The sequence below is a fragment of the Macaca fascicularis genome, chromosome 12 (genome assembly GCF_037993035.2).
Source record: "Macaca fascicularis isolate 582-1 chromosome 12, T2T-MFA8v1.1".
NCBI lineage: Eukaryota > Metazoa > Chordata > Mammalia > Primates > Cercopithecidae > Macaca > Macaca fascicularis.
The window spans coordinates 127892382-127915749 of NC_088386.1; the positions used below are offsets into that span (position 1 = coordinate 127892382).

General features: G+C 38.8%; 1 protein-coding gene across 8 annotated transcripts in view; it reads left to right on the forward strand.

Moving 5' to 3' along the window:
• DIS3L2 (DIS3 like 3'-5' exoribonuclease 2) overlaps positions 1-23368 on the forward strand; it is a 380375-nt gene that overhangs the window by 34023 nt on the left and 322984 nt on the right. For 2 of the 8 annotated variants that reach the window (XM_065526248.1, XM_074010515.1), the window contains exon 2: positions 17768-17860. The exons of the other annotated variants lie outside the window; for them this stretch is intronic. The gene's annotated coding sequence lies outside the window, so the exon portion shown is untranslated. The remainder of the gene's footprint in view (positions 1-17767; positions 17861-23368) is intronic. 8 annotated transcript variants of the gene reach the window in all.

Consider the following 23368-nt stretch of genomic DNA (forward strand, 5'->3'; position numbering starts at 1 on the left):
CTGCTTCCTGGCTAAATTTCACGAACAATCAACAGCTCACCAACTCCACATCCCCCCAGCCCATTCATGTCTCAGCTGATTTCTCTTTTGTGTTATCCCCATTGCTTCCCCCTTGCAACTCTCACTGAGCCCCCTGTGATATCCATGCTGCTAAGTATAATGCCTTATTTCACTTCTCTTAGTGACATAGGACTTCATTGCCTCTGCCTTCTCGAAATCTTGATTTTCTGTCTCTTTTCCCCCGTGCCAAGCCTCCAGGAAGTACAGAAAAAACATTTTCTTGACATCACACTCTTCCAAGTTTTCTCTTATATCTCCCTCTGAGGAGGCCATTTTTCCTCAGTCTTTGCGATTTCTGTTCCCTTCTCCCTGGCTATTGAACTTTGAGGCTCCTCAGAGTCTTAATCCTAGGTCCCTTCCCTTTTTTCTCCATATTCTTCCTAGGCCAGTCGCATCTGTGTTCAACTTCAGTTGCTTTGGTTATGATTTGTTCTCTGGTGACTCCCAAATTTGCTCTCAGCCCGGATGTTCTTCAGAGCTCCTGACTTTTCTGTCCAACTGCCTGGTGTTGCAGTCACCTCAAACTCAATACGTCCAGTTCTGGGCTGATGCTCTCTACCCATCTATCCTCATTCAATAACCCTGTCCTGGTGCATGTAACTCCCATCCATCCAATTATGTAAGCTCGAAAATGTGAAGTTATTTTTATTTTTATTTTTTTTTTTGAGACAGAGTCTTGGAGTGCAGTGATATGATCTTGGCTTACTGCAACCCCTGCATCCGAGGTTCAAGCAAGTCTCCTGCCTCAGCCTCCCGAGTAGCTGGGATTGCAGGTGTGTGCCACCACATCTGGCTGATTTTTGTATTTTTAGTAGAGACGGGGTTTCACCATGTTGGCCTGGCTGACCTCAAACTCCTGACCTCAGGTGATCCACTTGCCTTGGCCTCCCAAATTGCTGGGATTACAGGCATGAGCCACTGCGCCTGGCTGAGATGGCTTTTTTTCTTTATCAGTAATCCTTGACTGAGGTCAGCAGTCCCCCAGTTACCTCTGAGGGTCTGCATCACTTAAGTTTAATTACCTGGAGATTTCACACCGATCCTAAAATGATATATTGTAGGTAAATGGTGTCCAGCTGATGTCTTTCATTAAAATGAAATGATTATACACATTTAAGTCCCTCCCTCTCATCCACTTTAATACTTAAGGATAAAACAGGAGCTCATATTCTAACTGCATTTTTTTTTTTTTTGGTCTTCTTAGAAGAGCTCTAATGGTTAACATTGTTGAATAAGAATGTCATTGTTGAATAAGTTGTCATTCAGCTATGTCAATGACGGGTTCTACAAATGAAAAAAATAACAATTTACCTTTTTTTTTTTCTTTTGTGATCATGCTTTTCATGTTGTGACTAAGAACTTTTCACCTAATCCTAGGTCCTCCTGCTTTTCTCTTATGGTCTCCTCTAAGAGTTTTATAGTTTTTGTATTAGATCTGGCATCCATTTTGAGTTAACTTTTATATATGGTCTGAGGCAAAGGTCAAGATTTTTTGATAGTTTTTTTTTTTTTTGGTCTATTGATGTCCAGTTGTTCCAGCACTGTTTGTTGAAAAGGCTGTCTTTCCTCCCTTGAATTGCATTTGCACTTCTGTCTGAAATCAGTTGGGCATATTTGCAAGGGGCTGTTTCTGGGATCTCTCTGTTGTTCCATTGGTCTAGGTGGCTGTCCCTCTGAAAATATCACAGTCTTAATTGCTATAGCTATATAGCTTAAAATCAGGTAGTATGATTCCTCCAACTTTATTTTTTTTTGGTTGTTCATTATTTTAGTTATTCTAGTTCCTTTTCATTTCTATATAAAATTTAAGATAAGCTTGTCTATATCTACAAAAGATCTTGGGACTTTGCTAAGAATTATGTTGAATGTATAAATCAGTTTGGGGAGAATTGATGTCTTTACTATGTCGTAGTCTACTAGTGTCAACAGCTTACCACTTCAGGTAGAACATAGGAAACTTACTGCGATTTAGGTCCCTTTACCCTCCCTGCTTTATAGTTAGTTGTCTTAAATATCTCCTTTACATTCATTGAAAACCACATCAGACAATATTATACTTTTGCTTTTAATTACCTAATGTAATTTTAAAAACTTAAGAGGAGAAAGTCTAGTACTAGTACACTTAACTATAAAGTTACTCTCCAGCATTAGTTACTTTTTACTTATAAAAGTTCTATTTAATTCTTTCAAAATTTACATTTTAGTAAGTTTCTTTCACTTGTGTTTATTTTTTCTTTTCTTTTTTTCTTTTATTCATTTTTTTTGAGATAGGTTCTCACTCTGTCACCCAGGCTGGAGTGCAGTGGTGTGATCATGGCTCACTGTAACCTCGACCTTCTGGGCTCAGGTGATCCTCTCACCTCAGCCTTTCAAGTAACTGGGACTACAGGCACATGCCAACACATCTGGCTAACTTTTTGTAGAGAAGGGGTCTCACTATTTTGCCCAGGCTGGTCTCAACCTCCTGGGCTCAAGTGTTTTGCCCTCCTCAGTCTCCCAGGTGTGAGCCACTGGGCCCTTTTATTACTTTATGTACGTAGTTTAAAAATATTCTGTATTTGTCTTTTTTTAAGACCAGAAGTTATTTTGTACTACATTTTGCTATTTTTTTTTGTTTTCTGACTGTCAGTCATGATGGCTCTTTCCTTATGTGTTTTGTAAGCATTTAGCAGGCTTTGGACTGTAGGCATATTCTGAAGCAAATAGTTCTGAGAGGACTTTTTGGTTCAGCAGTGGGTACTACCAATCTAGGATCACTTTAAGTTTGTTTCTATGCTTGGGGTTTGTTAGCTGGACCCTATTGTATGAATGCAATCTTGGGTTCTGAATGTTCAGAGGAGACTCTCCTGTGGAGCCTAGATCAAAACAGACACCTGTGATTTTTTTCCTTCACCAGCAGGTGTATTTTTTCTAGCCTATTTTCTCACTGAGATTGTTCGCCTTCAAGGGTCTGAGTTTTTTCCAAGGGGCTCACTTCAACCTCTCTACATTTTGTATCATCAAGGCCTGAGAATCTTCTGTCCCTCTGCAGCTTTAAACCACTTTTGATACTAACACCAGAAAGTGCTCCCAGGGTCTCTGTAGCCTCAGTTTTTACTTTTTCTGGTTTCTAGCTCCCACCTGATTTTTAGCTCCTGGTGATTTTCTTTTCTTTCTTGAGAACTCAACTGTGCATTTTAAAAGAAACTGGTAATATTTTGTTTAGCAGTTATAGTAATTCAGTATCAGAAGGTTTTTCAGATATTGACTCCACTGTGTTCCTAGAAATAGAAGAGTCTGACACACAGCTTCCAAACCATTCAATAAAGTATAGATTATTGGGTCCCATGAGGGACTCACTCTGGTTTCTTCAAAATTGGTCATTTGGGACAAAAGTTTCTTCCTGTCTCTCAGGAGGGGCTGTGGTAGAGACACTTGTCCTTAAAAGGAAGAAGCACGGGCATCTTCAGTACTGCCCTCACATCTGCCAGACAGAGAGGTTCAAGAAGGAAGGGAATGCTCAACTGTGTCGAGTGCGACAGCAAGGTCAAGTAAGATCAAGACTGAAAATTGACAGTGGGATTTCACAATTAGAATGTCTTTGCCAGAGTAATCCCCATGGAATTGGGAGGATGGTCTTTGGTCCAGGCAATTCCTGTTTTTCTCAGGAAGAATGACTTCTTGTTTATCAGTATGTGGTTTGTTTTATGCTCTCTTATTTTAATACTGTCTAGCTTCCAACCTTGCCTTAGATAGAGTAGCTATATCTGTCATAGAAACTGGATTCAGCTGTAGAGTGTAGGACCTATCTTGTATATACCTAGGTCCTTAAAGCTTTTGTTTATGTCTCAGGTGAGGTCATCAGAAGGAAGAACTGAAGAGGTAAGAGCCGAGCTGGGGTATTAAAGTAAAAGAAAGAATATAATGAAGTATCGTCAGTTTTAACATGAAGCCTCTATTTTGTGGAATTTCTAAAATTTATGAAAAATTTGAAACATACAAAAGTAGAGAATAGTGCATTGAGAGACTAGTGCATAACCCAAATTTAGTACTTTTTGTACATTTGCCATGTTTATCTTTCTTTTGCTGAAATATTTTAAAGAAATCCTGACATCATTTATGTACATATCTTAACTATGCAATATGAACATTTTCACATGTAGTCAAAGTACTGTTACCACACCTAATATAAAATTGATTATTCTTTACTACTATACATAGACTATGGAGGCTTTCTATTTTAAAGTTCTTTGAACATGCTGAGATTGTTCCTCCTTTTCTGTCTTTATACTTGTCATACTGTCTGTCTAGAAGGCTCTAGTCTGTGACCTCCACATGGTGGCCTTCGTGACAGTATTATTTCTCAATAAAGGCTTTCCTGATGACTGAACTAAAGTAGTGTCCATTTTCCCCACCCTGTTGGCCACTGCCTCCCCACTCTGTGTCATTGCCTGTGTACTTGTTTATTGTCCATCTCGTCCCCTAGATTGTAAGCGCCATGAGAGTAGGGACCTGGTCTGTCATGGCTATTGTTCTATGGCCAGGGCCTGAAGCAAGCCTAGCATATTGTAAGGAAGCAAAGGTTTAGAAACAAGTCAGCTATTAGATTAATAAAGATTCCAAAATTTGCTTAATATTTTATAACCATTATCTCTTCCTACAACTGATTTCTATTCCAGAGCTTTTCTTTTCTCAAGAGCTTTAACCAACAGCTGTGTTTGCAAAAAGTGCTGGGCTGTTGTCCCTTTCAGGACATTTAATCTTTTAAATCCTCAAAATATTTTGTAAAATATAAGTGAGTAAAGTCACTGCTGACCTGTTAAGAGGCAGTGTTTTTACTGACATAACTCTCATTTGAGATCACTTTATTTGAGCTTGCAGCTAATAAATCTGTTTTGGCTCATATGAAACAGGATGGAATGATCCTGTAGTCCACATAGCCTTTAATTGATTATTTGAACTTCATTTATTTAGTGCGTCATTTGTATTCCATGTTGGGGTATGTTAAAATTGTTACATTGTCAGTTGTTGGGAATATTCTTTGGCATGAGAAAAATTGTAATTCAGTAAAACAGGTATGATTCTATGATTAGATTTGGGTTCTTTTGAAAAACATAATTTCAGACCTATAAAAGAGATGAGAGAATGGTACAAATAATTACTTTGTATTCTTTACAAGATTCCCCAGTGTTAATATTTTACCACATTTGCTTTAGTATCCCTCCCGACTTACCCTCTTTTTTTTTTTTTTTTGTGAGTGGAGACACTCAAAACAAAGCCATCCTCTTATAACATTATGCAGTTATCAGAATCAGGGAATTAACACTGGTGTACCATTAACCAATAGATTTTATTCAAATTTCCCAGTCATGCCCTTTTCCTTTCTTATATGAAAAGAAAATTCTGGATCATGAGTGGCGTAGAGTTGCTATGTGTCTTTAGTCTCGTTTAATTTGGAACAGTTTTTCCTTTCATGATTTTAACGTTTTTGAAGATTATAGGCCAGTTATACAACAGGGCCAGTTTTTAGCAGGTCCCTCAATTTGGGTTGAACTGACTGTCTTAATTTGATTTCTGTTGCTATAACAGAGTGCCACAAACTGGATAATTTATAAGAAAAGGAAATTTATTTTTCTCACAGTTCTGGAGTCTGGAAAGTCCAATAGTAAGGTGTTGACATCTGTTGAGAGCCTTCTGGCTGCATCATCCTGTGGTGGAGGGCATAAGGGCAAGAGAGCAAGAGCAGTGAGGGCCAAACTCACTTTTATCAGAAACTCATTTCTGTGATAATAGCATTAATTCATTCATGATGGTTGAGCCCTCATGGCCAAATTCCTTCTTAATGATCCCACCTGTTAATACCATCACACTGACAATTAAATTTCAACGTAAATTTTGGAGGGGACATTCAAACCATAGAACCGATGTTTCAAAACTGACATGTTTTTCTTAGTGCTTCATATCAGGAGAATATGATGTTGATTTGGCGCATTACACGTGTTTACTTTGATCACCTGGTTAAGGTGGGTCTGCCAGATATTTCCACTGTCAAGATAGATTTTCCTCTTTGTGTTTACATAATATCTTCGAGGATACTTTGAAACCATTTAAAATTCTGTTACTTCTTAAACTCTTAACCACTAGTTTTAGATTTCATTGATGATTACATATTAATTAGTATGGTGATGATTGCCAATGGTAATTTTCTAATTCCGTTGTTTTTTCTAAATTTATCAGTTGCGATACTGCTGTAAGGAATGGCTTCTCCCTTTCACTTATTTATTTATTTTTGTCTTTTTATCAGTAGGAACTTATGGATTCTTATTTTATTTAGTCAGTTATAAAATTTTGATATTTAAATGATCATATATTTGGCCAGTAGCAGACTTTTCAGAAGGTTCCTGTGAACTTTTGACATGTCCTCATCATTTTTTGAGTATTTTCTTACTTTCTGGAACAGCAAGATATTCTAGGCCAGGGCTTGGCAAACCTTTTCTGTAAGTGGCCAGATAGTAAATATTTTCAATTTTGTAGACCATACAGTCCCTCTTGCAACTGTTAAACTCTGCCCTTGCAGCATGAAAGCAGCTGTAGATAATTTGTAAACTAATGAGCTTGGCTATGTTTCAGTAAAAGTTTATTTACATAAACAGGTGGATGAACTATGCATAGTTTGCCAGCCCCTCTTCTGGGGTAGAAATGTACAAATATCTCAGAGTTGGGCATTTTTCCATTGGTTGCTTTTAGTGATGAATGGTGTTTAGAAACTGAGATCTAGACACTAAATATTCCCATTGCTACTGGAATGTGATTGATTCTAGGCCCTTTAAGTAGACAAAGCTAGGGAATATAAGAATATATCTTTACATGCTATGTACATTTGTGTGTGTATATAGATGCATCTGTATTTCTCTATTTATTGTAAACCATTGAGTTATACTGATATCTCCAGTTCCATTTCAATTCTAGCCTTTCCACTTTTCCATATTTGTAATTTTTTTTCTCCAACATTGACAAACTTGGCTCCTTATCCACAAGTATTTACTTATTTGTTCCATCTAGGATATATGGAAAACAGTTTTAGAATTGCTAACTCAGACTTCTATAAAAAACAACCTAATAACCAGAGTTTAATCTTTATTTACGCTTATTTTTTGTTTTTAGCCACAGGATTTGGTTAAATACTGTACCCCACAGTTACTTGGGTTAGTGTGCCATTCCTTTTATACCCATTTCCTGCTGCCCTCTAATATATTGTGATTTATTTATTTTTAATTGACAAGCAAAAAAATTACATATTTTTATGGTGTGCAACATTATGTTTTGCTATATGTATACATTGTGGAATCACTAGATCAAGCTACTTAACATATCCATTACCTCATTTACTTATCATTTTTTTGGTGATGAGAACACTTAAAATACACTCTCTTAGCAATTTTCAAGTATACTTGGCTCCTGGATATCCACAGGGGATTGGTTCCAGGACCCCTACAGCTACCAAAAAATGTGGATCCTCAGGTCCCTCATATAAAATGGTAAGATATTTGCATATAACCTATGCTTATCTTTCTATAGACTTTAAATCCTCTCTAGGTTACTTGTAATACCTAATACAATATAAATGGTATGAAAATTGTTATACTGTATTTTAAAATTTAGATTCTTTTAAAAAAATTATTGTATTTTTATTTTTATTGTTGTTTCCCCAAATATTTTTGATCTGAAGTCACAGACACAGAACTCATGGATACAGAGGGATGACTGTATACAATATATTGTTATTAACTGTAGTTGCTGTGATGTACAATAGATCTCTTGAACTTATTCCTCCAGTCTTATTGAAATATTATGTCTTTTGGCACAGACATCTCTCCTCTCCCCTCAACCCCCAGCCTCTGGTAACCACCATTTTATTCTCTGTTCCTATCAGTTCAACTTTTTTACACAGCACATATAAATGAGATCATCTGGTATTTGTCTTTCTGAATGCCTGGCTTATTTCATTTAGCCTAATGTCCTCTAGGTTCATCCATGTTGTTGCAAATGAGAGGATTTCCTCTCCTCTCCTCTCCTTTCCTTTCTGTCTTTCTCTCTTTCCTTCTTTCTTTCTTCTTCTTCTTCTTCTTCTTTTTTTTTTTTTAAGAGACTGGTTTCACCATGTTGTTGCCCAGGCTGGTCTCAAACTCCTGAACTCAGGCAATTCTCCCACCTTGGCCTCCCAAAGTGCTGGGACTACAGGCATGAGCCACTGCACCTGGCTTCCTTTTTTTTTATTAAACCAAATGGTATTCCATTGTGTATATATACCACATTTTGAAAATCCATTCACCCTTGCTGAGCATTTAGGTTGATTCCGTATCTTGGCTATTGAGACTAATACTGTAATGAACGTGGGAGTGCAAATGTCTTTTTGATGTACTGATTTCATTTCCTTTGAATACATACCCAGAAGTGGAATTCCTGGATCATAGGGTAGTTCTGTTTTTAAATTTTTGAGAAACCTCCAAACTGTTTTCCCTAATGACTATAGTAATTTACATTTCCACCAACAGTGTACAAGGGTTCTCTTTCTCCACATCCTTGCTAACACCTGTTATCTTTTGTGTTTTCCATAGTAGCCATTCTAGCAGGTATTAGGTAGTATCTCACTGTGGTTTTAATTTGCATTCCCCTAATGATTAGTGACATTGAGCATTTTTTTCATATACCTGTTGGCCATTTATAGGTCTTTTGAGAATTGTCTACCTAGGTCCTTTTCCCATATTTAAATTAGGTTATTTGTTTTCTTACAATTGATCGTTCGAGTTCCTTGCATTTTGGATATTAACTCTTTATTAAATGTATGATTTGCAAATATATTCTCTCATTCATTAAGTTGTCTCTTTGCTCTGTTGATTTTTTGCCTAACAGAGTCTTCTTAGCTTAGTCGAATGCCATTTGTCTTTTTTTTTTTTTTTGCTTTTGTTGCCTGTGCTTTTGTATTCTTAAAGAAAAAAATCTTTGCCCTGATCAATGTCATGGAACTTTATTTACCTCCATGTTTTTTCCCAGTAGTTTTCAGTGTCAGGCCTTACATTTAAATCTTTAATTTTTTTTTTTTTTTTTGAGATGGAGTTTTATTCTTGTCACCCAGACTGGAGTGCAGTGGCCCAATCTTGGGTCACTGCAACCTCCACCTCCCGGGTTCAAGCATTCTCCTGGCTCAGCCTCCTGAGTAGCTGGAATTACAGGCATGTGCTACTATGCCCAGCAAATTTTTGTATTTTTAGTAGACACAGGGTTTCACCATATTGGTCAGGCTGGTCCCGAACTCCTGACCTCAGGTGATCTACCCTCCTTGGCCTCCCAAAGTGCTGGGATTACAGGCTGAGCCACCGCTGCTGACTTCCTTTAATCTATTTTGACTTGGTTTTTGTGTATGTTGTGAGATGAGTGTCTAATTTCATTCTTCTGGACATAGAAATCCAGTTCTCTCAGTACCATTTATTGAAGAGATTGTCCTTTCCCCACTAGGTATTCTTGGCATCTTTTTGAGGGCCAATTGATAGTAAATGTGTGTTTTCATTTCTGGGCTTTCTATTCTGTTCCATTGCTCTGTGTGTCTGCTTTGATGCCAGCCAGTACTGTGCTGTTTTGATTACTGTAGGCTATATTTTGAGATCAGGTAGTGTGATACCTTAGGCGTTATTCGTTTTGCTCAAGATTGCTTTGCCTATTTGGGGTCTTTTGTGATTCTATATGAATTTTAGGATTGCTTTTTCTATTTTTGTGAAAAATGTCCTGGAATTTTGGTAGAGATTATATTGAATCTGTAGAATGCTTTGGGTAGTAAGGACACTGTTACAATATTCTGCAATCCATGAACATGGGATATCTTTCCATTTTTTGGTGTCTTCTTCAGTTTATTTCATTAACATTTGTTGTGTTTTTCATTTTAAGTATAGTTAGCATAATTTCTTTCTATTTGAATTGCATTTTTAGGCCATTTCTCCCATTCTCTTTTATTTTATGTTGCTTTTTTTTTGAGATATGAAGCATCAATGTGGTTCCAAAAGTCAGAACATATAAAAAGGCATATTAAGTGAAGTGTTATTCCACATCTATTTCTTTTACCTAGTTATCACCTGCCTCCCTTTCACTGTTTCCATCTACTCACTGTAGGTAGCCAATCTCATTAGTTTCTAATTTACTGTGTTGTGTGTCTTTTTGCACAAATGAGCATATGTGTGTGTGTAACTCTTATTTTTTCTTTCTTTGTCATATAAAAGGAAGCATACTATAGATTATGTTTTAGTTAATTCAGAAGCTCAGGAGTTGGTCAAAGTAGAACACTTCTGTGTGGTGAAATGAGTGGCCTCAGCTAAATCAAGTTATTCAAGGGGAGAGTAGGAACTTCATCAGGTTATGGTCAAGTTAAGCCTAGAACAGGAAGCAAGCCAGGCTCACCCAGGTATTCTGCCTTGTATTAAAGAGACACTAAATTATTTGGTAGCAGGGATCTTGATGATAACAATTTCTCTTTCTTGACTCTGCTCTAATCTAGACCTTTGTCCTCCAATCTAGAGGACCATCTATGCTTACTGCACATTGGCTATCCTGGGGTCTCTTTTTTCTCTGTTGCCTTAGAAAATTCCTGTGTACTTTTTTTGTGCTGAGTCTTCTCCTCATCGTACTCCGTATCATCCTCTGTCTCAGTTTATTCTGTCATTTTGGTAGAGCACATCCTTTAGTAGCTTCATGAGAAAAAATACAGGACATTTTTTTAGGCCTGCTATTTTGAAAATGTCTTTATTCTACCCCCATACTTGATTGTTAGTTTGACCGCTTATAGAATTGCAGATTAGAAATAATTTTCCTTAAAAGTTTTTACAACTTTACTCATGTGTAATTTACATACATTAAATATTTCCGATGCTTAACATTTATTCCTGAAAATCCAGTTTTGCTCTGGTATCATATCCCTTTAGCCTGAAGAACTCAATATGGTGTTTCTTGTAGTACAATCCTGCTGGTGATGGGTTTTCTCTTTTATCTGAAAAATGTCTTTGTTTTGCCTTCATTTACAGAAGGATATTTTTGCTGGAAATAGGATTCAGGGCTGACAGTTTTTTTCTTTTAGCCCTTTAAAGATAAATTATTCCATTGTCTTTGGATGGCAGGAAAGATGACGATAAAAAATAAGGAATCTGCTGCCGTTCAAAATGTTGTTCTGTTTGAGGTATTTCTTTTTATGTTGACTACTTTAGATTTTCCCTATATTTGTCTTCAGCAGTTTGATTATGATGATATAGATATAATTTAAAAACAAATTTTCCTTTTTGGGGTTCATTCAGCTTATGGAATCTATATATTTATGTTTTTCAGCAAATCTGGGATGTTTTTAGCCAATGTTTCTTCATTTTTTGGGGACCCATTCTCTTCTTCTGGGAAATCAATTCCATTTATTTATTTATTTATTTATTTATTTATTTATGGAGACAAGAGTCTTGCTCTGTTTCCTAGACTGGAGTGCGGTGGCATGATCTTGGCTCACTGCAGCCTCTGCCTCCCAGGTTCAAGCAATTCTCATGCCTCACCCTCCCAAGTAGCTGGGATTACAGGCTTGCACCACCACACCCAGCTAAGTTTTGTATTTTTAGTAAAGACGGAGTTTCACCATGTCGTCCAAGCTAGTCTCGAATGGATGACTTCAGGTCATCCACCTGCCTTGGCCTCCCAAAGTGCTGGGATTACAGGCGTGACCCACCAGGCCAATTACCCTTATGTTTAACCTTTTGATATTGTCCTGTAAGTCCATAATACATTATCTTTTTGTTCAATCTTCTTTCTGTTTTTCAGGTTGTATAATTTCTGTTGATAAAGTTTAAGCTCCTTGAGTGTTTATTCTTTTACCTCTATTTTGCTATTGAGGTTATCCACTGAATTTTTTATTTCAGATATTGTATTTATTAGCTTAAAATTTTTTTTTTTTTCTTTTTGAGACTGGTTGTCACTCTGTTGCCTTTGCAGGAGTGCAGTGGTGTGATCTTGGCTCAGTGCAACCTCCACCTCCTGGGCTCTAGTGATCTGTCCACCTCAGCCTCCCGAGTAGCTGGCATGTCCTTCCACACCCAGCTAGTTTTTGTGTTTTTAGTAGAGACGGGGTTTCACCATGTTGGCCAGGCTGCTCTTGAATTCCTGGGCTCAAGTGATCTGCCTGTCTTAGTCTCCCAAAGTGGGAGGATTACAGGCATGAGCCACTGTACCTGGTCTAAAATTCTCATTTTTAAGTACGTTTTTATTTCTCTGTTGAGAGTTTCAATCTCTTCAGTCATTTCAAGTGTCTTTACCTCAATGAGCATAGTTATCAGAGCTGATGTAAAGTTCTTGTCTGATGATTCTAACATCTGAGTCATTTTGAGGTTGAGATTTGTAGTTTTCCCTTTAGAATGGACTATGTTTTCTGGGTTCTTAGTCAAATACTTTTGGATTGTTTCTTGAATACTATTTTGTGTAGACTCTGAATTCTGTTAAATTCCTTTGAAGAATCTTGATTTTTTATTTTTATTTTTATTTCACTAGCACTTAGCTTCAGACCCTGTTAGGCTCAGATTGTGTCTTGTCTCCTGTAGGAGTTGGCTTAAATCTCATTTGAAATTTTTAGGCCTTTATGATGTTGCATTGAGTCTGTCCTGCACGTCTACACGGCTAAGGGGTCAGCCTTAGACTTGAAGAGTCATAAGAATTAGGGGATTCCCTTCTTCAGCTCGCTCCTCTTTTAGATTGCTACTAACCTCCACCTGTGGTCACCCTCCACCTGTGGTCCTGTCTTCTAGCCAGGCGCAGCCTGTGGAATTTCTGTTGAAGATTTAGCTGCCTGCATTGCACCACCCCTGTGATGGTGGCCTGCCCTTGGGCCAAAACTTCTATTTCCCTCCCCACAAATTTTATAAAAACACATGAAATTCCCCCTACTATCAGTTACTTGTCCAGATTCCTACTCCTTCCAACAGCCTGCCTCCATTTGTTTACCCTTCAGAATCTATAGGTAGTTGTTTCTGATTTTTTTCCAGAGTTTATAATTGTTAACATGTTTGTTTTTAAGTCATTTTTCTGGCTTTGATGGCAATCATAGTCTTTCCCAACTTACTGTTTTCATCAGGGATTCACCTGGTGTGATATTGTAAAACTTCTAGTAAGAGATGTGCCTGGATGGGTGGGTAAGATTATAGAGCTGCAGTGAGCAACCCTGAAGGGTTTTGAAAAGGCACTTTATGGCTGGGTGCACTGGCTCACGCCTGTTATCCCAGCACTTTGGGGGGCCGAGGCGGTGGCTCACCTGAGGTCAGGAGTTCGAGACCAGCCTGGCCAACATGGCAAAACCCTGTCTCTACTAAAAATGCAAAAATTAGCCGGGCTTGGTGGCACACACCTTTAGTTCCAGCTACTTGGAGGCTGAGGTGGAAGAATCGCTTGAACCTGGGAGGCAGAGGTTGCAGTGAGCCAAGATCATGCCACTACACTCCAGCTTGGGCAACAGAGCGAGACTCTGCCTTGAGAAAAAAAAAAAAAAAAAAGAAAAAAGAAAAGGCATTTTATAAAATATCTTCTATGTTGTAGGTGAAACATGGAGTGAAGAAAAGAGATTTGTAGGTGAGAGACCTGCTAAGAAACTATTGCCATCTTTATGGTACATATACAGTTGTAACAACCTGAATTCAGACAGTGCTAATTAAGTTGGAAAGGAAGGAATCTACTTATGACTCATTTTGAAGGTAGAATAGACAGAATTTGGTAATAGAATACTGATGGAGAAAAAGAGAGTAGATGTCTACTGTTGCTGCCCGGGGATGATAATGATGTCATTAATCTGGATGTAGTATGCAGGTGGAAAATTTAGTTTGAGGAGAATAATAAATTGAATTAGAAACATGTGGCATTCAAAGTGCTTGCCAGTATTATTCAGCAGGATGTGGGAAAGTTAAAGAAGAGCTTTGAAGAGCAGAGCTGGAGATGAAAATTTAAAACTCTTTAAAAGAGAGGTGAGATGGGGTATAAGAGTAGAATCTTATAAATGGTAGAAACTGAAGAGGTTAGTGAATAAAAGAGGAGTCTGTAAGGAAATCTGTGAATTGTAGAGAGAGGAGGAAAAGAACCACGAGACTGTTGTGTTCTGGAGGCCAAGGGTGAAGAATTTGTATTACAGAGATATAGCTGGTCAGTGGCATCGTGCACAAAAAATAAGCAAACTGAGAGAATGCCATTATTTAAGTAGTGAGGATTTTTCTTCCTAGGAATACAGAAAGCTTTACTTCATTATAGAGAAGAGGATAGAAGTCATATTGCAAAAGAGATTAAAGAGTATGTAATGGGGGAAATAGAGGTTGTGAGTCTAGACCACATTTTTAAACTTTGGTAGGGATGGGAATGAGAGAAATGGAATGATAGCTGGTAGCTTGAGGTGGGCAGAAGGGGAGCAGGGCCAGGTTCTTACATTGGTTGTGTGCTACTGGGAATACCCCAGTGGCGAGAATAATGGGTGTGTTAAAAGTTCTAGAGTAGATTAAAATAGGATGAAGAACACACATTAAGAGGGTTAGGTTATAAATATGTAGGGACATTTTCCCCTCTAAAATAGAAAGCGAGGATAGGTGTAGGTATGGAGAAGTTTTGTCTGGGAGAAGAGTGAGTCCATATAGGAGAGAGTTGGGAATGAGAGAGTTAAGAGTGAGGTTGATACTTCGACTCTCAGTCATGGCATAGAAAATGATTGGAAACCTGACTGGGCACAGTGATTCACGCCTGTAATCCTAGCACTTTGGGAGGCCGAGGTGGGTGGATCACTTGAGGCCAGGAGTTAAAGACCAGCCTAGTTACCATGGTAAAACCCTGTCTCTACTAAAAATACAAAGATTAGCCAAGCGAAGTGGCAGGCACACATAATCCCAGCTACTTGGGAGGCTGAGATAGGAGAATCACTTGAACCCAGAAAGCGGAGGTTGCAGTGAGCCAAGATTACGCCATTGCACTCCAGCCTGGGAGACAGAGCAAGACTCCATTTCAAACAAACAAAAAAAGAAAATAATTGGAAGCCAATCTTCCATGAGACAACAACTAGAAACACCAACCAAATACAGCCCTTTCCCTCAAAGTATTGAGAAATACTTTGAAAGTATTTGAGAGGTAATGAGAGTATGTCTAGGAGAGAATAAAGGCTTAGAGACATAAGGTTAGTATTTGGGACTGTTTTTCTCCAGTGAATATTTGCTGAGTTTTTTTGAGGGATCAGCTGAAAAACTGAGCAGTACTTTTTTTTTTTTTTTTTTTGAGATAGGGTTTCACTTCTGCCACCCAGACTGGAGCACAGTGACCCAATCTTGGCTCACTGCAACCTTTACCTCTCAGGCTCAAGTGATTGTCCTGTCTCAGCCTCCTGAGGAGCTAGGATTACAGGTGTGCACCACCGTGTCTGGCTAATTTTTGTATTTTTTGTAGAGACAGGATCTCGCTACATTGCCCGGGCTGGTCTCAAACTCCTGGCTTCAAGTGATCCACCCACCTTGGCCTCCCAAAGTGCTGGGATTACAGGTGTGAGCCACTGTGCCCAGCCTGAGTAGTAAATTTGATAGCCTTTTAAGGTTAGAGGGATAGGAATTGGAATTTAGGCCCTGCTAATGTGGGTTGTGAGTGATCTTGGTGAATCACTCTTATTTGGTGTTGGTACCCTGAAGGGCCACAGCCTAGAAGTAGGGGTGAATTGGATGTAGATAGGCCCTCACAGGGACTGTTGCTCCACTTTGAATACCTTTAAACCCTGAAAATAGATTGAGTTAATTTATTGTCTCAGGTGCTTGGCAGAAGCAAATGTTGTAAATTCTGTTTGGAAGGTAATATTACTTGTGAATGTTACTATAAACATTCTGTAAATATAATGTCCAGCTCATAATTTTAAAAAATCAAGCATGGCATGATCGAATAACATGAACAAAATTAAGTACAAGGAATAGAAGATAGTATTGATCCATAGGGGCTTCTCATATTGGAATTTTTAGGAGCAGATTTAAATATACCATGCTTACCTTGTTCAAATATAAAAGACAAGATTCAGCATTCTTAGCAGAGAACTAGAAACTTGAAAAGATGAAAATTTTAGACTTGAAAACTAACTGAAATTGGGAACTTGATGGGCTTAAGAGAATTTGACAGAGCTGAAGGGAGAATTAGTGAAGTGGAAAAATTCAGAGAAAAAAAGATGGAAACTACTGAAGACATTGAGGGAGACATAGAGACATTGAGGAGATCAAAAGTGTGTAATTGGAATCCTGGCAAAGAGTTGAGAGAGAATGGGCAGAAACAATATTTGAATAGAGAATGGCTGAAAACCTTCATGAAAAACTTTCTAAAACTTATTAAAGTTATTAAGCAACAGATTCAAGAAACCTTACTAACACTAAGCAGGATAAAAAAGAAATCCGTACCTTGGTCTAGGGTAGTAAATCTGTAGAAAGCCAAAGCTAAAGAGGAAAATTTCAAAATCTGCCAGGTTGGTGAGAAGAAATGTTATTCTTTCAAAGAATTGAAAATTAGATTAATGGCTGACTTCTCAATGAAACAATGGAGTCTGTAAGACAATGGAATGATACCTTCAGAGTATGAGAGTAAATAACAGTCTAGAATTTTACAACCTGAAAAAGGCTGGGTGTGGTGTCTCACATCTATCCCAGCACTTTAGAAGGCTGAGGTGGAAGGATTGCTTGAGCCTAGGAGTTCAAGATCAGCCTGGGCAACATAGTGAGACAACATCTCTTCAAAAAATAAAAAAATAAAAAATTAGTTGGATGTGGTGACATATGCCTATAATCCTAGCTACTCAGGAGGCTAAGGCAGGAGGATTGCTTGAACCTAGGAGTTTGAGGTTACAGCGCTGTGATCGTGCCACTGCAGTTCGGTCTGGGTGACGGAGCTCTCTCCAAAAGGAAACCCAACCTCTTCCCCAACAAACCTGAGAGAATATCCATTATGAATAAAGATGAAATACAAATGTTTCAAACTTGACAGTTTTTCAGTTGTGCTAGTCACTCTAAAATTGCTCCAAAGACATAGCTAGTGACTACCACATTGGCCAACAGAGATAAAGAACACTTTCACCATATTAGAAAGGACAGGTATTAAGAAAATACAAGAGGATATTTGGAACAACATTCTACTCCCACCATGAAATGTTAGATGAAATTGATAAATTCCTATAGAAATACAAATTAATAAAATTGATTCAAGAAGAAATTTTTAAGATATGAATTATCTTATCTGTTTACAAGTTTTAGTTTTTTTCCTCTGATGCCTTTCTTTGGCTATGGTATCAAGGGAATACTGTCATAACAGAATGAGTTCTCTGTTTTCTGGAAGAATTGTAAAGGATTTGATAATATTTTTTTCTTTCGATGTTTGGTAGAATACACCAGTGAAGACATTTGAGCCTGAAGTTTTCTTTATTGGAAGATTTTAATGTAATAATTCAATTTATTTACTTGTTATATGTCTATTCAGATTTTCTACTTTTTTTTTTTTTTTGAGACAGGGTCTCACTCTGTCACTTGGGCTGGAGTTCAGTGGTGTAATCACAGCTCACCACAGCTTTGATCTCCCAGGCTTAGGTCATCCTCCCACCTCAGCCACCAGAGTAGCTGGGACTACAGGTGCATACCACCATACCCATCTAATTTTTTGTACTTTTTTTTTTTAATAGGGTTGGAGTTTTGCCATATTGCTGCGGCTGTTCTCAAACTCCTGGGTTCAAGCAATCTGCCTGTCTGGGCCTCTGAAAGTGCTGGGATTACAGGTGTGAGCCACTGCACCTGGCCAAATTTTCCATTTCTTTTTGACTAAGTTTTAGTAATTTTTGTTTCTGGGAATTTGTCCGTTTTTTCTAAGTTTATTGTATTCCTTTATAATCCTTTTAATTTCTGTAAGGTTTATAGAGATGTCCTCTCTTTCATTCCTATTCTGTGGTCACCCTGTGGAGGTAGAAAGTAACCCTCCCAATTAACAGGTAGGATGTCTATGCTGGAAGCACTTCACAAGCCAACAAAATTTGAGAGAAATTTTATTATTCACCCAAGAGACTTCTGGGGATGGTAGAGTTAGTACAAGTGGGTCTGGCCTGCCTTGGGTTAGACAGAGGGAGTGGGTTATGCCTTTATAATGCCTAGGGTGTTGGGGAGATTCCATGTGCAGGCTGAGGATCAGCAAAACTTGAATTTTCCATGGGGGCCAAAGGCAAGGCACATGTGGACTTTCTTATTAGCCTGCTCAGTTGTGGGTTCAAAAGGGGAAAAGTGAGGTGAGGCCTAACATAAGTCAGTGGTCAGACATCAAAAATTTAAAAAGTGGAGTGAGACTCCTTATTACAGTTCTTGACTTTGGAAGTAAAAGAAAATTTCCTTGTTCTTTCTTTTCTTCAGATTGTATAACCTTAATTGATCTACCTTCAAATTTATTGCTTATTTCTTCTGCCAGCTTAATTCTCCTCTTGAGCTTCTCTAGTGAATTTTTCATTTCAGTTGTTGTCTTTCCACTTGAAATTTCCATTTGGCTCTTTTTTTATAATTTCTTAGTTAATATTCTCTGTTTGCTGAGTCATTGTCAACATAGTTTCCTTTATTTTAAAAGTATTTTCTTTTAGTTCTTTGAACATATTTATAATAGCTGCTTTGAAGTCTTTATTGGCTGACTTCAAAATCTAGGCTCCCCTGGAGAGAGTTTTTGTTGAAACTGTCCCCCTTCCATGTATGGGTCACGCTTTTCTGTTTCTTTGCATATCTTATGAAAACTGGGTATTTTTGATAATATATTCTGTATTTTGATTCCCTTCTCCCCAGAGTTAGAGGTGGTTGCTCTTTTTGTTTATTTAGTGACTTGGCTGAACTAATTAATTCCATGGAGTCTCTTTCTCCATGGAGTGCGTGTGTGACTGCTGACGTCTCTGCTTAGCTCATCCTTTCTTGTTTTTGTTTTTCAGTATGGCTGTCAAGTATTGGCCCCCTGGGTCAGCGTATCTTAGTGGCCAACCTATGATTGGTCAGAGGTCGTGTTTAAATTCCTTGAAACAATGAGCTTCCCTTTGTCATTGGTTTTTATGAGGCTTGGGGAATGCGTTCAAAGTTCAGAAAGTCTGCCTGGGTTTTACTTTCTCCATTTGCAAGGCCTCATCTTTTTCTAGGAATGAGCAGCTTGCTGTGGCCCTGTCATTTCTTTCTTCATGTTTGCAGTCTTGTGCATGTGCACAGTCTTCCAGACCAGCAGGAAAAAAGATTTTTATCAAGGCCCAGTTTGGCTGTCTCATTCCTTAGTTCTCCATGTTAAATTTCTGGTTGGTCTGCTGATCTGTTGCTTGCGCTAACTGGTATTGCAAACTCAAATTAGCTGTAATATTGGCTTTCCCTCCTTTTTTGCTGTTGAAATCACTTTTTGAGAATACCTATGGGCATGGAATTCTTCTCCAAATTAATTTAGCTCCCTCTGGCAGTGGAGCCTCCTGTCATCACAGCTTGTCCTACCCTGGTAGCTTCTGTACCAAGGAATTGGGAGCGAGTGTGGGATGATAGGAGCCCCAGGCTAAAACACCACACTCTTCACTGTTCTTACCAAGATTCAGTAGATTTTCTTGGACCAGCACTTCTCAAATTTGTTGTAATGTTTTTGATCAATATCAAGACTTTAAATAGTTTTAACAATGTTGTTAGTTTTATTGTTGCTTTAGGGGGTTAATATTTGTCAAACTCCTCATTCAGTAGTTCTGGATGTCCTTTCCCCTGCCCCCTCCCTTTCTCTCTGTCTTTCCTCTCTGGGTGTGTCTCCCTGTCTCTGTCTCTCATTTTTGAACATTTAAATTTCATTCAAACTGAAATTTATTTTGGAATATTTTATGAAGTAGGGATTTGTTGGTTATTTTTAAAAAATGGTGTTAAGTAGTGTCTTAATACTACTTGTTGATTAATCCATGTACTTCTTATTGATTTGTAATGTAAATGGTTTATTTTTCTAATCTCATTGAGATTTAATTTTGTCCTTTATTTTTTCTTAATCAATAGTCATCTTTTGCTTGCTTTTCCCATCTTTTGTTTTCCATTGGCTCATCTTTTTCTGCCTTTAAACCTGTCTTTGGACTTTATATCTTTGAGTTTCCTTCGCTACTCGGCTTCATACATTCCATTTGCTCTGATACTCATAAGTACTAAGGCTAGGCTAAGACAAGTGAGATGCATAAGGCACAAAAGTTCTAGGAAGCTCTCACTCCTGGGTCCTGCAAGTGTGGGACTGGTACTCATAGAACTTTGCATTTTCAAATTTTGCACCCTAAGTGCCTGGCTTGCCCCATTGTAGTCCTGGCTCTGCTACTCATACTTCTCACTAGTATATATTTGTTGTAACCTGATTTCTGTCCCAAATAGGCTTCATTTATTCAAATTGTTGCGCTTTTGCTATGTACTGTGCATTGTGCTAGGTTTTGGGGAATACAAAGGATCTCAAGACACCATTTATTTCACCCAGAAGCTTTCTTCAGATTTGCCCTTATGAGGTCTAGTGCCTTTTCCCCATTCCTCATCCTTCCTGCCTTCTTTTACTATGTGACATTATTGACCACTATTGCCTGTTCATGCTAATGCCAGCCCAGCTCTTAAGAGTGTATGGCTATTTCCATGGTAGGACACCTTTTCTAGGGTCCAGTGGGCAGTTGGGCAGTGTATCAGTGGCCCTCATTCTGGAAGTTAGTAAGGGTTGGAAACTGGCCTGTGCTTTCAATGTGTCAGGGTAGGAGTGCCCAGGGACTTCTTCAGGCTTAATGGGCCTTTATAACTATGTCACAGGGAATAGAAGATTGCTTGTTTGTTCATTTTCTTTTCTTTCTTTCTTTTTTTTTTTTGAGAAGGAGTTTTGTTCTTGTTGCCCAGGCTGGAGTGCAATGGCGTGATCTTGGCTCACTGCAACCTCTGCCTCCCAAGTTCAAGCAATTCTCCTGCCTTAGCCTCCTGAGTAGCTAGGATTACAGACATGCGCCACCACGCACGCTAATTTTGTATTTTTTTTTTTTAGTAGAGAGAGGTTTTCTCCATGTTGGTCAGGCTGGTCTCAAACTCCCTACCTCAGGTGATCTCCCCTCCGTGGCCTCCCAAAGTGCTAGGATTACAGGTGTGAGCCACCGCTCCTGGCCTGTTTGTTCATTTTTCTTTTTTGAGACAGAGTCTCACTCTGTCGCCCAGGCTGAAGTGCACACTCTTGGCTCACTGCAATCTCTGCCTCCTGGGTTCAAGCAATTCTTGTGCCTCAGCCTCGAGTAGCTGGGATTACAGGCGCATGCCACCTTGCCCAACTAATTTTTTGTATTTTTAGTAGACACGGGGTTTCGCCATGTTGCCCAGGCTGGTCTTGAACTGCTGAGCTCAGACAGTCTGCCCGCCTTGGCCTCCCAAAGTGTTAGGACTACAGGCGTCAGCCACCGCACCCAGCCATTGTTTGTTCATTTTCTACTTGGCATTTTATATACTCAGAATCTTTCCATCTGCTTCTAGTGCTTTGGTACCCAAATGTGGGCTTTGACTGCCTGCCTAGCTGTCTGGCTTATTCTTGCCAATTTTGTTTTCTGAGTCCTGCGTTCTTCCCCCATTCTTTGCTGACTTGTTTTTAATGTACTTTCCCGGTATGACCCTGCTCTGTTTGGTGTTCTCACTGCTTGTTCATGAAAACAAACTCATCCATTCATTTATGGAGTGGCTTTTGAGCACCTATTCTATCCCAGGTGCTGTGGGAGCCACCAGAGTTACAGTGACAAACCCAACCAAACATTCCTTGTCTCCCTAAGCTAGAGAGACAAGTTAGGTATTAATCACACAAACTGGGATAGCTGCTGTGAAGGAAAGACACAGATGTAGCTGACCTAGGAACACTGGAATTGAAATCTGTCACCTCATCTCACTTACCTAGCAGTAGCTCCCCTTCATTTTGAACTTTTGCCTGAATCAGGATTGACATGTAGTGCCCCATTTTCAATTCCGGCTCTTGTTTTTGGGTTGTTGGCAGTTTGCTCCCGACCCCTTGCCCCAACCAAGGCTGCCATCTTTTGTATTCTTAGTCACTAGTGGGAGCATACCCTGATCATGGATCTGTCCTCATTTGGGAGCTCTTTTCTCTTTGTTTTCTGCCTCTGTTGGTTCTTTTCCTACATCTTCGTTAGCTTCTTTGTTATATTTTCTACTTCTTTACATTTCCTAAAAGTTGCCCTAACCCAGATTTTGTCAGGGTAAGAGTGCCCAGAACTTCTATAGGGTTAATAGGCCTTCAAAATGATGTCACAGGGAAGGGAATGTTGCTTGTTCATTCCTTATCCTGTGCCCTCCTCTGTATCTGCGTACCCTTTCTTGGCAATCTCATCTATTCTTGAACTCTCTGTGTTACCATCTTTATGCAAATGACTGGCCGATTTCTCTCTTTTGCTCCCGTTTTCAAGTATTTGGTGGATCGCTCCATGTGGAGGTATATAATACTCCAAGTAGAATTCATCATCTTCTCTAACTTTACCAACTCCCAGTCTCCTACCTAGAAATCTCACACAGCCACTCCCACCTTGCTGACTTCCAGACCTGCCTGGTTGCTAGGTGGTGCTGCTTTGTCCTGTGTAATACCATGGTAAGGGCCTCTTCTTTTTAGTGTCCTGAACTCAAGTTTGGGTCTTCCTTTCCTTTCACCTGTCTGTTCTGATTTTCTCCTAAGATACATCTGCTGCTAGTATCTGTCCACTCCAGATGACTTTGAGTCCTGTACCAGGTTTCCTGAAACAATTCTAATACGTTGTTTTTCTCTTCTGCTCATTCATGCTTTGAAAACTCCCTAGTGCTTTTGAAAAACTGGCCTAGTTTTTTAGGCCTTCCAACTTGTTTTAATTTCCTTGCCACTGCCTCCCTTCATATAGGCTGGACTCTATCCAAATGGAATTAATTTTGTGAGAACTTGCCTGTATTTTCTGTTTGCGCCTCTATTTTTATTTCCTTTTGCCAACAGTATGCTTTCCTCACACTCTTAGTTCTTTAAAATCTTTCCTAAAGTACTCTCAGGTTTCCTGACTTGGAGACACTCTTTCTTTCCTATCATCTGTACATTTATCCACACTTTAAAAAACACAGTGCTTACCCCTTATCCTTCATTCTGTCTAGTGTAGTGCCTTGAAGAAATACGTGTGAAATTACTGAGTGCATAAATGCATTTCTGTATTAAACCCTCAGACAGTCTTGACTCCTCCATCTGCCTTTCCCATTCCCTTGCTGTTTATATAAGGCCATCTCTTTCTCTCCCT